At 39.5% G+C, this 17392-nt stretch overlaps 2 long non-coding RNA genes across 2 annotated transcripts in view; one reads left to right on the forward strand and one right to left on the reverse strand.

Moving 5' to 3' along the window:
• The first annotated feature begins 1095 nt into the window (after nucleotides 1-1095).
• On the forward strand, nucleotides 1096-16726 carry LOC131579337 (uncharacterized). The gene is made up of 3 exons (XR_009277675.1): nucleotides 1096-1204; nucleotides 13869-14030; nucleotides 16507-16726. It is a non-coding gene; the product is annotated as an uncharacterized LOC131579337 (long non-coding RNA).
• The window catches only part of LOC131579336 (uncharacterized), a 60217-nt gene continuing 53400 nt past the window's right edge, over nucleotides 10576-17392 (reverse strand). Inside the window, exons 6-7 of the long non-coding RNA XR_009277674.1 lie at nucleotides 12974-13060; nucleotides 10576-12434 (exon numbers count right to left, since the gene is read on the reverse strand). This is a non-coding gene — a long non-coding RNA (uncharacterized LOC131579336). The remainder of the gene's footprint in view (nucleotides 12435-12973; nucleotides 13061-17392) is intronic.

A 17392-nucleotide genomic window follows, 5' to 3' on the forward strand; every position in this document is an offset into this window, starting at 1 on the left:
AGAACTACCCCCGAGTGTCCCATATCTGAGGTTACAAGGCAAAAAGTTTAGTTACCCAGCTCAAGTTTCATTGTTCCTGAGATTTCATTTCAGAAGATTTGGGGTGCACTTTTGCCCATATTTTTAACTTTGTTTGTTTGTTTTGTTTTTCGCCAGTAATTTCTTGTCTCTTCTGCCTTTTTATGTCATGTTCTGTCCCTGCTCCAAATAGGTAGTTTGGTGAGCACAAAGGCATTTAAAGGGCTTCAACCAAGTTAAAAACACATGTAGAACCGATGGGAGACTTAAAGTGGGAAAGGCTTACCTGGAAGTATACATATAAATTTTAAAAAATATTTTAGATCCACACCACCCCCCCCCCCCACCCTGAGATTCATTTGACTGCATCACAATCTCGGTTTTCATTTTAAAATAACTCCCTCTGAAGAGATACTGATTCCCCTCCTGGTGTCTGAGTGCACAATGTGAAACAATCCCTGATGTGCATCATGAAGTTCAACAGTGTTCGGTAGCTACAGTGCTCCCTGACAACTTTATCAAATGACCCCATGTAGCAGGATGAGAAAAATATGAAGACTTTTTTAAACTCTCCAAAACCTTGGCTTTTGCAGTAATGGTCTCTTTGCCTCTGTCAGCCTATGAGGGGCAAAAGGGAATGAACCATGGGATGGGTGTGAGAAGCCAGGACCACGCAATTTTCATGTCACGCTGTGCCTTGGGCAGAAGCTTCCAGTCATCTGACCCCGTCCTCAGCATCTGTTTCCCCGAATTGCAAATAGTTCCATTACCATCATGCTGTTTTATGTCCTGCAAATGCAAATTTGCCCTATGACAGAATGAGTTCTATGTCTGATGGAGATTTCGCCATCCCGTATTGTGTGTGTGCAGGTCCTACGCAAGCCTAAGAGAAACCTTCTGATGTGTACTACTGATTGTTTACATATGTTATCAGAGGGAAAAAAAAGCAGGAAAGGAAAGCTGGCAGCTTATACTGCCAAGAGACCTGGCAGTAGCTATAATCACATTTAGATCATTTCCAGTCAATAGACTTTGTTTTCATTTTTAAAAAGAACCCTTCCTAGAAAGTTGCTGCACTGTTCTTTTTACTCTGCTACAGTCAGTCTAGATGAATACCTGCAATGGCTCCAGTCCTTACAACCAAAGCAGGCAACATCAGGAGATGTTTCCAGAGAGAAGGTGGAAGGTGTGGTAAGAGAATGTGCTTTATACAAGTTCAAAATATGTACCACAAATTGGAGCTGTGATTATGGTTCTGTATGACAAAGGTCTTTTAATGGTAGTGAAGTCAGGGACTTGTGATGCAAATAGAAATTAATGGCAAAAGAACATAAAGTTTGGAACCTGGGCATATTTCTCATCTTCAGGTCAAGCTCATTAATGTGACTAAAAAACATGAGCACTGGAAGACTGGAACTCCAGCTGCCTGTGTCTAGGATTTGCCTGTAGGAGAGAATGATTCCTTAGCCTGCTAACCCAGAAGAGCTCACTGCTTCTCTGAAACAAAATGCTAGAGGGAAAAGATGCCTAAGCAGGTTTAATTAATGTCTAACTAAGTTAGTGTGTTTAAATCTGTCTTCTCTCAACTATTCTGCACCCATTCACATGTTCATGTGATACTGGAAACTTTTTTAAGGTGAAACAGAAGTCGCAAACTTACATCAGCATCTCAAGTACTGTAATTCTAGCTAGTCCAGACCCAAGCCTTGGGAGTCCTATACTATTAACACAAAATTGTTCTCATAGGGTTATGAATCTGGGGACTGAAGATGGCAGTTTTTGAAAATGCTGACTCCTTTTTCAATAATGGTCTTAATATTGTCTCTGCCTGAAGACATACGACATGAACAAAAATAAAACGTAAGCTTTAATATTAGCATAAATGTTAGACTAGATAAATATTAGATATTCATATTAGCATAATCCAGAGAGAAAAAGAAGGAAGTTCAAATGCAAGCAATCACAGAGATAAGGAGCTCTAGTACAAAGTCCATGTGAGAAGATGCAGTGTTACTGGCATCAGCATTTCTTCTGACATTTTAGTCCTCAGAAGCACAAAGATGGCAATGAATGCTCCAGAGAAAGGAGGGCGGTGATAAAATGACATCCAGCATCAGATTCCAGGTGTAAAACCAAAGCAGAAGGATTATTTTCTGTACACATGTAGAAAAGTGACAAAAGCTATCTGCTTTTGACCTCTAAATGAGACACACTGAGGACTAAAATTAGCACCCTAGTTTTACTAGGTTTTACTTTCTCTTCCCTAGAGAAGGGAGGACCAAATAGCACCTATCAGATGCTGAAGTAGTCTACAGATTACAATATACACTCCTTCCCTCTGCCCTCCACTTGGAAATCATATGTCATAGGATCATATCAGGGGTTCTGGCTGTTAGGTCTCATACTCAATACAAAAATGCAAGGCATAAGAAAGTGTCAATGATATAAGGAAAAATAAAATAATACTTGTCAGCTGAGATATGAAAGGAAACCTACAGCTGAAAAGGAAAAAAAAAGATGCTGTATAGTCAGAATTGGTGGAAATTATCATCTTCTGCTCTGTTTTCCTTGTGAGAGTGACAAAGGCTGGCCGTGGTAGGACATTGGTGTGCAAAACTTTTGTACTCCAGACCAACAGAACTGGAAAAGAAAACAACCTTGAAGTAAATGGGCTTTCATATCCAAATCTCTGTCCAAAATACCTAATTCTGGTCTGAGCTACTTCAGATAGCAGCAGTCAATGGTGCCAGACTCCCAAACATTGTGAACTTTTTACAGGTTTGGGAGTAGGGTGAAGGGTTGGATGAGTTAATTCAGATTGAGGTTACTCTGGTTCTCCAAGGCAGTCCAACTTGGAATATTTTTGGGTTTAGCTCTTTTGATAGAACTGTCTGACTTCTTTTCAGCAGAAGAGTGAAAGTAAACCAGCACTGTTTTTACAGAAAAGCCTTCATCCACCTTGATTTCACACTCATGACTCCTGCAAATGTCATATAGACTGTGCTCAGAGCCAGCATATGATAGCGGCAGCAACAACTTCTTTCCACTGGTTTCTTTTGACCATTTCCCTTACAGATCTAAAAAGAGATTAATCAAAACTAATTGCTTGCTTAAGAAGTAATACTGACTTACTCATTAAACTTCATTATGGCACTGGGCACAGGCACTTGAATGGTCTGGAAAATATGAAAAGAATTGGCGGGGGAACAAAAAATAGCTGATACATGGTAATGGCAGAAACAGAAGTAGAAGCTATATAATAAAGGCAAATTCCTGTTGAATGCCTGTTTGTCTTGCTTTAAAGAAACACAGAGAAGCACTCAAGATGTACAGATAACTAGGCAGTGTTCCTCCCTACAGAGCTAAAGGAAAGAAGGAAGTGCTTCAAGGGTTAGTTCCTGACTACATGGAATATTGCTGGACTGAAGGCAGTCAGCTGGAGTTCATCCTGATAGTCTCCCAAACCATTTTATCACAAAAATGTACTGTAATCAGTAAGAAGCAGTCATAGTATTTTCCCACCACTTTCCTGCTTTATAGGCAGATGGGGGAAGGGGAAGTGTGGGGTTCATGATGCATGTGAATGATGAGCTTGGTCCATGTTTTAAAAAAAGTATCTTGTGGAAAGAGAAAAGAACTATGGTTGCATGTGAACTTCAGCTTTTCTCCTGTCTATTGATTATTTGTTCTATTTGTTAGGGTAATGTTGCTTGAATAGCTGTTCATATGTAGCATCAAAGGAATAAAAACGAGCCTCTAAATGGATGGATGCTACATTCTATAATGTCTTTGCATCTGCTTCCACTTCTACATTACCAGCTGGGGAGAGACTCTAGAAGCCTCAGTCATTCTTCACAGGCTGATCACTAGCATGGTGAGGACAGAATTTACAGAGGTAGGAAATTAGAAGCAGCAGAGTATTATACCTTCAGAGAAACTTACACTGGCTACTTTCATAGATAAGGGTACTGTCTTGGCCTTCGAGCAACATGCACAAGAATGCAGTTTTAACGACTGCTTTCTTTTTCTGCCAATCTGGGTCTTAAATTGAATCACTGTGTTTCAGTGTCATGTTTTGTAATGTTTTTGATACACATATTTTATTGTCTCAGTGTATGGATACAACTGTATCTTCTTGAAAAACTAGACACTTTGTGCTTCAACTGACTTTGCAGTTTAGTTTCAGGAGTAGGAGCGCTCTCAGTTTGCATTCAGTTCCCATGATGTACTGCTTTACTTGGGTCCTTTGAACAGTGACGTGGAAAAATAATTAAATGTAGTTGTAGTAAAGTCAAAGGCAAAATGACCCTTTGAAGATTCTGGTTCAGGCAAGTTCTTATACTGTTGTCCTTCTATTAGTTCACTTCCAGCTGACACATGATATAGAAGTAGTGGGTAATGTGTGATTAGAAAGAAAATCTTGGCCATAGCAAGATAATTAAGATGAGTAGGAAGAGTTTTTATCTTATTTTGTAGTATTCAATCAAATTTTTTTTAAAATCAGTTTTGTAGCATCAATCATAGGATTGATAGCATCACAGCAAATTACTTTTCTGGAATTTTAGAGACACATTTACTAACTCTATGAAATTATGATACAGTCTGAAGCATTTATATTTTCCTCTTACATAATGCATTCCTATGGCCAGAATGGAAGAATTGATTTAGAGGTCAGCTAGTCAGTTTTTAAAAAAAGAAAGTTAGAAAACTTTTCTATAATTTTTTCTACTCTGCTCTTGTGAAACCCAGTCTGGAGTACTGCATCCACCTCTGGAACCCTAACATAAGGACATGGTCCAGTTGGAACAAGCCCAGAGGAGGCCATGAAGATGATCAGAGGAGGTCTGGAGCACCTCTCCTAAGAAGACAGACTGAGAGAGCTGGGGTTGTTCAGCCTGGAGAAGTGAAGGCTCTGGAGACACTTCATAGCACCTTCCGGTAACTGAAGAGGGCTTACAAGAAATCTGGAGGGGTCTCCCTGCAAGGGCATGTAATGGTAGGTCAAGGGTAATGCCTTTATACTGAAAGAGGTAGGTTTAGATTGGCTATCTGGAAGAAATTTGATACCATGAGAGGAGTAAGTGAGCACTGGACCAGGTTGCCTGGAAAAGTTGTGGATGCCCCATCCCTGGAAGTGTTCAAGGCCAGATTGGATGGGGCTCGGAGCAACCCTGCTGTAGGGGAAGGTGTCCGTGCCAATGGCAGAGGGGTTGGAACTTGATGATCTTTAAGGTCCCTTCTAAGTCAAACCATTCTGTGATTCTCTGAAATCTGTCAGACCTGAAGTGCTCTTTTCCTGGTTTTGGTGGGCTGCAGAGGCATTGCTGTGAGGTTTCTGTCTGTGAGATCCTAGAGCCCACAGTTCCAAAATAGCCCACTGTGCAAGCTGTCTCTGGGGCCAGGTGGTATTTGGGATCCTACTCCAGCCAAGAGCAAGGAAGCCTTGGAAGCTCTGACTTTGAACTTTATTTTGGCCTCTATCTTTATAGCAGTCAGCTTGCAACCCCAGGTCAAGCCAAAATTCACCTGCCTGCCAGGCGTCCTAGGGGGGGCTGCACTGCTAATTGAGGTTGACCTGGGCTGAGGGTTTCCAGGCTCCCAGTCCATGGAGCTGCAAGGATTACACCACTATTTAAAGATACACCTCAATCCAGTTTTAGAAGGCTCCAAAGCTGACATTTGCCTGAGCATCTAGCATCGCCTTGGTTTCAGTGCTGGTTTCTCTACCTTCTGCAGTTAGCAGTGTATAGGTTTAGATGATTCTGCGCTGCTATGGTTACCAAACAAGGAAGCCCCTGCAGCCATTGTGCTGGGTCATATGAGTAGAAAAAACAGAGCACAGCATCACTGCTACCATATCTCTCTGCAGGGCTTCTGAAAATAATTAAAAATAGCTTCCTGCTTTACCAGGAAACTTCCTGTTATTTATATAGTCCTCTCTGTCCCCTAAGGCAAGGTGTTAAATGAAATGTATTTAAATGAAACAAAGTGTGTGAAGTATAATACCTCCATGAAGTTGAGCAAATTCTCATTTCCATTGCTTCGTTCTCATGAGTACTAAGAGTGGCATGAACAGAAAAACAAAATGAGGAACTTTTTGGATGACTGTTTCCTGCTTGAAATTCTTGTTCTTATAGTAAAATGAATTTTTGAGTGGAGGAAGGGAGAGAGTCTCTTCTGTGGTATACCTTCATCACACTGCATGTGCTTTCAGCTGTCTATATTGCCTCCAGCCAAGCACTCAGGAATAGGGCCTTTAACCTTGCAACTATTTGAAGCTTCAAGGCTTTAAACAAGATGTAGTAGAGTATTATTGTATTATTGCTTTTGATTGTTAAGGTAGAAAAAAACAGTGTGGTATGGCAGAATGGTATGTGGCACTGTGAGACAGTGGGGCTGAAAATTAGGAGACTGTGTAATTCTTTATTATTTTAATTTTCTTGGCAAGTGTGTCCATCCCTGTATTGTTAGTAGGATAAAGGCTATTAGACAGTGTTTGGAGTAGCAGAACAGAAAGTTCAGTGTAGGTTCTATTGCTGCAAACAATTTTTCCTGCATCTATATGTGCAAAGGTACAGGCATGGGAATGGGCAGTCTGGCTCCACAGTCAAACTGTTATTTTACTGGTGCAGATCAAAGGAATCCAGAACTCCAGAAAACAGCAACTAGCAGGTATCTGATCTGCAGTTTTTATTTGGGGAGTAAAAGTACGAACACAAACCAAGATATTTTTCTTTGTCTGTATTACCACCATAAGAGATTTGCTCACTGGGGACAGCTGTGTATAAGTTCTTATCAATTTACATGATTTAGAAGAAGAAGAGTATTAAAAGTCTTGCACAATTGTGTGTTTCCTGCTAAACTGTGTCCTTCCTTCTCTTCCTTGGCACCAATTGATGGAACAAATCTTTCCAAGTTACCAAGGTGCAGTAGGCTTTTCTGCTGAAAGTTTTCGTTGCCCCTCCCCAACTGTTTTGGCTTTTGAGGTAAAAGTGGTTTAATTTTTCAAATCTGCTAGGATTTGGCCTGCATGTTTTGTTTTCCTTTTCCTGTGTTATTGCAGAATGTTCCCTTCTTGCTTACTTATTGATTGGCAGCCAGATAATGACACTCAATAAGACTTTTTTGCCATGTTTTTTTAGGAATGTTTTTTCCATGGTAGAAAAACCAAAGGCAGTGAAATTGAGTTTAAAAGTTTAGCATTCATAAGCATTGGTTTTGTTCAGAATAACTTTCCATTTTCTCGCTTCAAAATACAAACAGCCAGAGCTGTTTTAACAACAATGGTGTCATAACTGGTCTCAGATTTGTTCATTGATGTCCAGCCTGCTTTTAATTGTCTGAGTGTTATAAAAGTAAATTCAAAAGTTTTGAATTAGCAGTGTTTAAAAATCTGTGCAAATCTGGAACTCATAAGGCGTATACTTAATGTTTGTTCTAGAAAGTTAAGGCCATGTCAAAATACATTCATTTGTGGCCACTGTAGCCTTGAGTTTGGCCTGAATTGACTTTGTACAGAACTGAAGAAATTATGTATGATATTAAGAGAGAAACCAAGCCCAGAACTCAAGAGGATGGACAATGTTAGATGTGGTGAGGGAAATAGAGATGCCTGATAATGTAAGAGCAGTGTAACCACATTGCTATAAAACAACACGTAAACAAAAGCACCAAAAGGATGGGGTTGGTGTACTTTTGAGAATTGTGCATGAAGAAAATATTGCTCATTTGGCTTGCACAAGCAGCTGGAAAAAAACCCATATGAATTTGTGCAGCCACCTGCCTAAAGTCAAGTGAAAGTAATTGTACAGCTAGGCAGAAAAAAAGGAAGATTACTAAAAGCATTAACATGAAGCAATTCAGCTTTCCTATTACAGCTACAGATATAAGACATAAAGTGAAAGAATAATCAGGGAGAATTTGAACCTAGTAATCATTAGATCAATAAAAAGGAATTTGTTTAGGACAACTGGGAACTTAAGAATGTAAAAGCAAGCACAAAAGTGATGTTTTGGCCAGGAATGTCTGGAAAAGGAAAATAATTTTTTTCTAATGTCAGCAGAAAACTTTTGTCTAAATGTCAGCGGCAAGAAGAAAATGTGAAATCATCAGCAAAAAGAAACATTTATCATTCCTGAACTTCCATGTCACCTATGGCAACTTCTGGGAACAAGTTTTTCTGCAGGGAATAGAGTGAATATTTACTGGCAATTCATTTCAAATATTTTTAAGCATATCCCTGAAAACAAAATATATCATTGGTTTTCCACTCCAGAACGGTCTTCTGTATCTAAGAGAAGAAAAAGTGTGAACAATAACAGCTACTTTTAAGCAATATCCGAAAAGATTTTCATAAAAATCAATGACTGAGTAGGGTTTTCTGGTTTTGTTGCATGGACATAGTTGAACCTAAAATGCCGAAAAAATGAACCCGATGCAGTCTTGTAAGTCACAGCGACAATCATGACAGTGAAACATTTATATAGGGTTCACTTAAAAAAGTGAATCAAGAACAGGTGGCCAAACTCATAAGAGGCTATTAGCAGATAAACATGAAATTCCTCCCCTGTGAGTGTAGCAATGCTCTGGTATGTACCCAGTCCAGCACTGGTTCCCAGGCCCCACAGCTCCAAGTGGCTTATAGCACCTTGCATCTGTAGGGGCTGGAAAATGACAGCAGCAGCTCATCTCCTTCAAGCAGGCAGAACTTTCAGATGAGGCCCCCACAGTGCAAACCAGCCAGTCTGCAAGGCAGCTGAGGCAGCCACAGCAGAAGGCTGATTGACCCCTACCAGCCCATCTGGCTATAGGAGCCCCTCCTGCTGTGAAACTCCCCTTCTGATCAGTCCAGAGAGGAAACTCGTGCTCCACTCTGTCCCTTCCCTCTGAAAGCTTGGTGGTGCTGCTGTGTCCAAGGTGCTCCTGGGGGCTCTTCATGGTACTACACACTACTCCTTTGTAGGATCAGACAGAGTTCTGGGCTGAGGTTGGTGGGAAGCTCGTATGATGCTGGACAGAGGTTTGGCTTTCCTGGCAGGATGGAGGAAAGGATCTTCCTTTGCTTGCTCTAAACCCAACACAAGCTGCATCTAATAAAGAAAAGATGATGGGCCTGCAGGTAAAGAGTAGGGGTAAGTAGGTATTTTTCTGCTTACCAGGGTCTGAGTGGAATGCGCATTTTGGAGATACACAAAAATAGCTAGGTTGACAAAGATGTTTCTTTGAGGAAATGTTTGAGGTATTTTGTAAATTGTGGTACAGTCTGAAATGTATATCCTACCACAGAGTCTATGCTGGAATTGTGATGAGACCCAAAACCATGACCACAAGGAGGCACAATGTCTGGAAGAACTAGACCTATCTTTCTCAGAGTGTTCATCAGTAAATAGAATGAATTCATATTTTTTCTGCATAGAAGAAGACCTGAAGGACTCTCAGAATACTTAAAGTAAAACAGTAGCCTTTCTGTATTTTAGTACCAAATTTCCACTCTCTAGTAAACAGAGTTTTTAATCTTACAACCTGATTACCAGATACTGGATTATATCCACCATGATATTTTTTAGGGAGGTTACTTCAAAAAACCCCTAAGTGAAACAATTTGCATCAGTTTTGTCATGATCAGAACCATGCCTGTTTACAAAACCATGAGTTTTAAGAAAACAGTAAGAAAATGGCACAAAAGGAGATTCAAGCCACTGCTCTCTGTTGTGCCACAAGATAAAGTATCTGGAGGCACAAAGAGGAACTGCTAGAGTGCTTTGGAGACCGTCTTCAGATACAGAAATGGCAAAATGGGGAGATGGCAGCACTAGCTCCACCTGGTGCAATGAACACTGGAATTCTTAGCAAATAGGCACATGTGGTGTTTTTAGGAGTTAACACTGGAAATTATAATCCAACATTGGCTCCAATCACTTCACCCGCAAGCTAGGAAACCAAAAATCCTAAAGGAAAAAGCAAAGTAGCAGCCTCAGAGTATCATATAAACCTGTTAAAAATCAGCCTATACCATGTCTCCAAGAATTTAAAGACTATGAAAATCAACAAATTTTACTATTCAATATCTAAGCAAGAGGCTTCACCATTACCTAATGGCTGGCCAAAGCTAGATAACAGTATGCAGTAATATTTAAATAACACCTTGACAATGCCATTAGAGCACAGATTATTAATGAAAACTTTGAAATATGAAGGGCTCATTTGCCGAGGTTACTGAAGCTTAGTTGAAAACTTGGCTTTTTGCCCTATGGCCTACCTGTCAATTATCTAAAGATGTTATAGGGTGTCTCAAAAAATGAAGCCTAGATTCTGGAATATAACCCTCAACTGAAATTGTTAAAATCTTTTCTTAAAAGAGATAAACATTTTCATTTCCTGTTCTGGGTTTGTGTAGTTCTGGACATATTATTACCATGGAAAATTCAGGAATAGGAATAACAGACTCTGTAAAAGAAACATCTTAAGGAAAAGGCTAATTAATAAACCCTATGCCTATGCAATGTTTCAATGCATTTATAATTATAAAACCCACATTCATGGAATTCTGAACCCAGCACAGTTTTTATTTTGATAGATTGGAAGAGCAGATATTTTACCAACAAACAGGAGAACCTCCAAATTTCTTTAAATCATACTGCATAATCATTTTTCCTTAGTCTCAAACTAAATTTCAGTGATGCAGAAAAATTCAAAGTACCATTTTTTAGAATATAATTTGTAAAGTACCTTTTTGTGTATATGTATCACACACATATACACATGTGCATGCACTCACGTTCTCTTTGCTGTCATTTCACCATTAGGTTCTGTATAAAAACTGCAGAGGTTCTTTGGATAGTTTCTGATGGCTCAGAATACCCACTGAGACTGAAAGCAAGCCAGAGTTTCTGGAAACCTAAATCCTCTCATTTTAATAGTTTTGCAAATCCTTGGCATTTTGCTTTGAACTTTAACCAAGAAAAGTTATATCTTATAAACAATGGCATTTGTTGATTGGATGAAGGACTAGGTCAATATTGATTTTGGCAACTTGTTTTGGCTGGGTTTGCATGAAGAAATATGCTGGTTGTGGTGTTAAAAAGTTATGTCAGTTCCTCAACATGTGCCTCTTTTTCTTGGAGCACTGCCTGAAAAATAGTTTCCAAAGTTACTTCCAGAAGTTAACCTAGTGGCTATCTATTATTGTGAGCTAACAACAGCCTTCTGCTGAGCTATCAGCATGTATGAAATAAAACCATTCAAGAAAGCAGATTAAAGACAGATTAAAAAAATGTATTTCTGTTTCACAGAAGTTCTAAAGCATAGGACCCCATTTTTATTTCCAATGAATCTGATCTACATTGTTCTTGCAATTTAAAAAGAGCTCTAAAGTGAAAATACAGAGTAATAGCAGCAAGACTTCAGGCACTCTGAGAATTACCTAGTTGACGCACAGCAAAATAAGAGCCATAGGATGCACACAAACTAGTCCTGATTCAAGGGCAGCACCAGGAATGAATAAAAATGTATCTGTTAGAGAAAATGTGCCATTTTCATTTCAAAGTTTCCACTGAGACAGAATCCACTGTAAACTGATAAGTTGCTACAATTATCATCACAGCTGAAATTTCCGTCTGGTTTTGAATTCAGTTTTTCTAGTTTCAGCTTCCAACTCTTTGAGCCTCTGATACCAGTGCTACAGGAAAGAGTCACGTTGAAAGTGACTATCTATTTATACATCTATCCATCTACCTAATGATCTTCCATTTCCTGTAGATGCTGTTAGTTCACATATCTTTCTCCTCTCATGGTGCTCAGCCCTCTGATGTATTTCCAAAAAGCAATCATATCACATCCCAGGCTTTTTTTTTTTTTTTCTATGATAAACAAGACAAGCTCCTTCATGTCTGCTCTACCAGAGCAATTTTCTCCATTTCATCCAGGTGCCTGCTTTGCTAATGCACAAGTATGAATTCTCCAACATGAGTGAACAAATTTTCCAGAGAGTATCTTACCAATACTCTTGAAAAATAGTACTAATATTTTCCCAATTTTAAGACAAAACTTTCCTCACCTGATTCATCCTGAGATTACTTGTCCCTTTTTGCATTCAGGTCCCTTTGTTCCTCTGACTGCATCCTGTGGCTGTGACTAGCCTTTTTATTTGTGGGGTTTTTACTGTGCCCTCATGAGGAATGCCACTTTACAACAGAAATTTATGTTCTTTGACCAGAGGATGGAGTTCAGCTCCTCTGTCTTTAGGGACTTTTGGAAGATGATTTAGTCTGTCCTGAGAGGAGTCCAAGACTGGTGGGATAAATGAGCAGTAAAAAGCTCCTATTTCTATGTGTTGAATACAAATGCCTTGAGAACTGCTATACTGCATAGTATTTCATCCAGAGATTATGTGAATACAGTGTTGCATTCCCCAGCCCCTAGAAAAGAACTAAACCACTTACTTAACATTTCTAGATTTTCTGAATTATTTCCTTATTTCTCATTTTCATCTAATAATGATTAAATACATTGTCTGCGGTTCTTTCTGGTGTCATTACTTTTGGTTCTTGATTTTATATATATTAAAAATTATAATGAATGTATCTGCATTTTCTGGGAACCATCCCTTACTCCCACCTCCCCAAAACCACGGATATTTCCTTAATTTTTAGCATCCAAATTAATTATTTCTTAAGGTAATACAAAAAAGACAAAACTCTGTGTTGACATACATTAGGATAAGCGGAGTAAAATTATGCATCACTAGAGCTGTTGTTATTGAGTTCCTTTAAGGATTTTGTGATAGCATTTTCCTGTAAGTTCCTTCATTATTCCAGAAATCCTTTATAGAGTACATTCAGTTAAATGTATCTTATTCACTGCCAAATCTAATAATATCAAGAAAAAGAGAGAAAATATTCTACAAGCAAGTGGCTCATTTTTTTCATTTTACAAGAAAATTTAAGTCATTTCAGACCTTTGTAAGTCCAGCTGTTGCTGAAGTCATTCAGAGTCTTCTGTCTGAAGTTTGATCAGTGCTAGTTTTAATGGCAGGATCTGTCATCTGTTTGAAGTGGAAAGTGATAGAAGATTCTTTAGCATTTTATTCGAAGTTTGGCCAGAGAGATGAAATTCTCTAACTGTTTTTGCCTGAAACGGTGCTTCTAAATTGTGATGAGAACAGAAATAATCTCCTTATTGCTCCAGAATTGGCAGGCACCTGTAGAAACAAGCTGTACCATGGGATTTCTGAGTCTCTGACTCTAAGTTGCCAAATTCAACTATCAGAGCACCCAAAAGTGGAAAGAAAAAATAAGTTCTTTCTCCAAGGGCAAAAATGAAATGTTTCCCTTTTCAGACCTTTCTTCTTTAGCCCCTGTTTGCTCAATCCTAATGCATGTTAAAAAAATTATTTACCAGGCCCGGTTCTTGGTACTAAAATCAATCCAGACTTCCTAAGAATCCCCCAGGAATTTCCAGGTGACTTGTCAGCTGTGTAGTATCTTGTCTGGCTCCTTCTCTAATGCACAGTGCATTTGATGCAATAGTGTCCCTGGCACCGAGGCCAGAGCAGGGCTTTGGCCAGGGCCCATCTTGCTGGAGGCAGTACCTGAACTGCATTCAGCAGAATCAACAGTTCCCTCTATGATCTCCGTTGGACCAAAGTGGTGGGAAAAACTTTATTTTCTGTTGGACTTCTAGGGGCGGCCTTGGATCACATCTAGGTATTGTGCTTGTGTCTATTGGGTCAGAAAGCCCTTTATCATTAAATACTTTCTTCTGCAATGAGCACAACTTGCAGACTCTCTCCTAACTTTATTACATGCCTAATAAGTAGGTTGAGCTCCTTTCACTCTTTGTATATCCTCCAGGTCTTCAACCATTGCTTTGGATCCTCTTTGAGTTCCCTCCAATTTTTTTTGAGATCAGTCTTGGAAGGTAAAAACCAGAACTGCCCAAGAACAGCAAGTAGAAGCTGTTGAAGCAATGCCAGCTACAGAAACCCCAGCCAACTCAATTACTTGGCTTCTCAGGTTGGTGTTTTACATATTGAATTCCACCACTTAGCTCCATCCTCCTGCTAAAATGCCAAAATAATCAATGAGATTATCATTCAAACTTAAGATCTTCATCAAAGGCCCACAAATATGAGACATTGTTTCCCCAGCCATGCTAAAGACACGTTGACCAGCACACACACATGCCAGGTCACAGTTCAGAGAGATTCAGATGCTCATTGCCTCCCCACCCAGCTCCTTGAAGAGGCTCATGGGCAGGTGGGAACCAACAGGCACTTCAGCCTCATGCTGGAAGTGAAGAGCTAGAAAACAGCTACCTTGAGGTGCTTCACAGCATGTACCTCTCATACAATGTAAATATATCCACAGAGACATTCAGGCTCTCTTTAGAGGCCCAAAACTGTAGACATATGACTCACAGAGTGAATAAAGCTAGAGATAGAGAGTAAATACAGTCCTTTTACCTTCTGATATGAGATTTCTCAAAACTAGGCATGAAGGGCAGGGAAAATGTAAAATTACATAGTTCTGCCTTTTTATAGCACCAGGTTGTTAAATTAACAATTCTTATATGAAGGCCTCTTCTTTAGGAAATGTATTGCTAAAAAAGCTATTGCAAAGTGGGTCAGAAACAGAGTGAGTAAAAACCATTAAAGCAGTTTAAATAGTATGATAAGCACTTGCTAGACTTTTGCTGGATCTGGTTTACTGTATCAACTTGCAATGATCTTGCAAGCGCTTTGACCTCCTGAGTCACAGAACCGACAGTCTCCCACTCTATCCCCATTCCTCTTTACTGCTCTGGCTTTTGGGCTAAACTTTGTTTGTTTAGCTCAAAGTGGAAAAAGGAACTTATTCAGCTCTTTCATCTGAAATTCACTAGCTACCTAAAGAGCAGACTTCCTGGTTCATGTATGGAGCAGGTCATATTCCTCTTTCGCTATGACTGTCAGGTCTGTCATATAACTCTACAAACCCACTGCAGAGAAGTTCAGACATATTTTAGAGAAGTAGTTTACTTTAGCTAAATATAAAAGGGCAGGGACTTGCTTTCAAAGACTGAAATTTTGCTTTAAAAGTGATCTCATTAAGAGAAGGAAAATGAGTCAGTAGCATGTGGAACATGTATTATGTGTGAGACGTCTCACCTAAGCAAGGGGAGAGGGGATACAGAGAAGAGTTTTGCCTGCACTTGCAACAGCCTTCAAAAGCTTTTTTCCCCTTGATTTGCAGGACTGCATGTTGCTTTGTTCATATACAGAACCAGTCATTATGTGTATCCAACCTCCCAACTTAGCAAACAACTCAATTACATCCTCCTGTCTAGTGTCACTACTTTGAGTGGCACTGCCAGTACAATCTAGAAGTAGAGACATATGAAATGGTCAAGTTCATCTGAGTTTCAGGATAGGTCTTAACATTCTCCACATCACACCATGCTGTGGTAGAAGCAGAAAAAGGAAGTGGTGGAAAGCTTCTGACCCAGTCAGCTTTCCACTGCATTTGAGGCGTTCTGTAACTCACAGAGCCCCAGCACCAGCTCTGTGATAACCTGTCTCTCCCATTTCTCATCATCCCTCAGAGCTGTTGTGCTTTCCAAGCAGGGATGTGACTAATAGGAGAGAAACAGGATAAAAGCAGGACTGGGGATAAAATTATGAAATCACATGGCCATTTGGCACTGATCAGGTTCAAAAATCACGAAGTTGTCAGAAAGAGAGATCTGAGATATTAGACAGGTCTAGTAACTTTTACAAGAAACACCCACATGCTCTTCCATCTTCTAAAGTTTTCTCCTTTACGTATGTGTATGGCAGGAGGAAGCTATTACTGCTTTCATTTTACACATGAAGAACTGAGAGCCAGTGCTTGTAACTAAGCAGCCCAGTGCAGGGACACACAAATCAGCACAGTTCAATCATGTAGCAGCAAAACAGGCACTGGGAATAGAACAGCCATGCTTTCTTAGCTAGTCAGCCCTGCTGGAAAGCAGCCTATGCCTTGCAAATGAGATTATCCTGCTTCCAGAAACCAGGATTTCTCATTAAGGGACTCTTTCAGTATCTGAAATTTGGCTTTAGAAATTGTCTTGGTATGAAAAGGTTTAGTGCTGGCTTGGTCATCTCTGAATGGAAAGGTACCCAAAGGAACTGAAAGGATCATCCAAAAAAGTAGTGAAGACTTTCAGAGGAAGCAGAGGCAGAGAAAGTAACTGTAGCCACATGTGTTTGTCAAACTAACCCCTAAACCCATGAAATGTCTGCTGTTCTGCCAGTGGATATGGAGACTCTCACTCACATGAAAAAGCTTTGACTTGGGCTCCTGGGTATGTCAATGGCTCCACTGAAATTATACTACTGTTTTCATAAGCTATTTATTTCCTGTTAATACTTTGGAAAAATTCTTAGAAGAGACTTAAATGAAGACAGTATTGCAACTTGGCAAGTTCACTACAAAATTCATTAGTGCTCTTTTTTATTTTCCTTTGCAGAGCTCTGGTGCCTGTCATCAATAGTCAAGGGGAGAGTTGGGGGCTCTTTTGTTTGATTCTGATTCTACAGAGGAAAATCCTACTGGCTTTAGTGTTTTGGCCTTTAAAAATTATTGAATTTCCCCTAGGAAGTTGCAACTTTAAAATATTCTGTACTGATACATTTTTAAGTGTGCCCAGATGTTAAATGTTTACATGAATTAACTTGACTTTTTGAGTACCTGAGACAGAAAGATTTCCTAATTAAAAAAATATATATTCTCTATTAGTCTTTCCTATCTATTGTGATTCAACCCATATGATCAATCTATTTTCCTCCTGTCCTTCCTATGGATTGCAGAGATCATTCAGCCGTGGTGATTTAACATAATGCCATGCTGTGTTCATACAGAAACACTACACAAGGGAGATTCCAAAGGGATTTTAGCAACCCTCTTCTAACACAAGATTTTTTGTATAACAGTACTTGGCCAAAGGCAAAAAGAATTTCCTTTTGGCATTTTCTTTTCTCCAATGAAAACACAAAAAGTGGAAGTTAGATAGTACTGTTATTAGAGCTTTGTTGCAGTGAGAGAAAAAGTGGCGCTCACAACAGCATGGATACAGCAGATGAGAGACAGCTCCTCTGCTAGACCATCATTTGTTCAGCTTCTTTCCTAGATTTAGGTCTTTATGGAGCTGATTCTTCTCTTGGGCCATAACTAGCACATTCCACTTCCTTTTCTTAGAATCCTCTGTATCACTGGGAGTTTGGGAGGGCAGAGAGCAAGTAATGAGTTCAGTGTTGAGCTTTTTGTGTTTTAAATTTCAGTTACTAAGGAGATGCTTGGAAATTTTAAGGTTTGCTCTGTGTGGATTTCTAATGGAAATAAAAAGATGAAGACAG

This window comes from Poecile atricapillus, chromosome 4 (assembly GCF_030490865.1).
Source record: "Poecile atricapillus isolate bPoeAtr1 chromosome 4, bPoeAtr1.hap1, whole genome shotgun sequence".
NCBI classification, from domain to species: Eukaryota; Metazoa; Chordata; class Aves; order Passeriformes; family Paridae; genus Poecile; species Poecile atricapillus.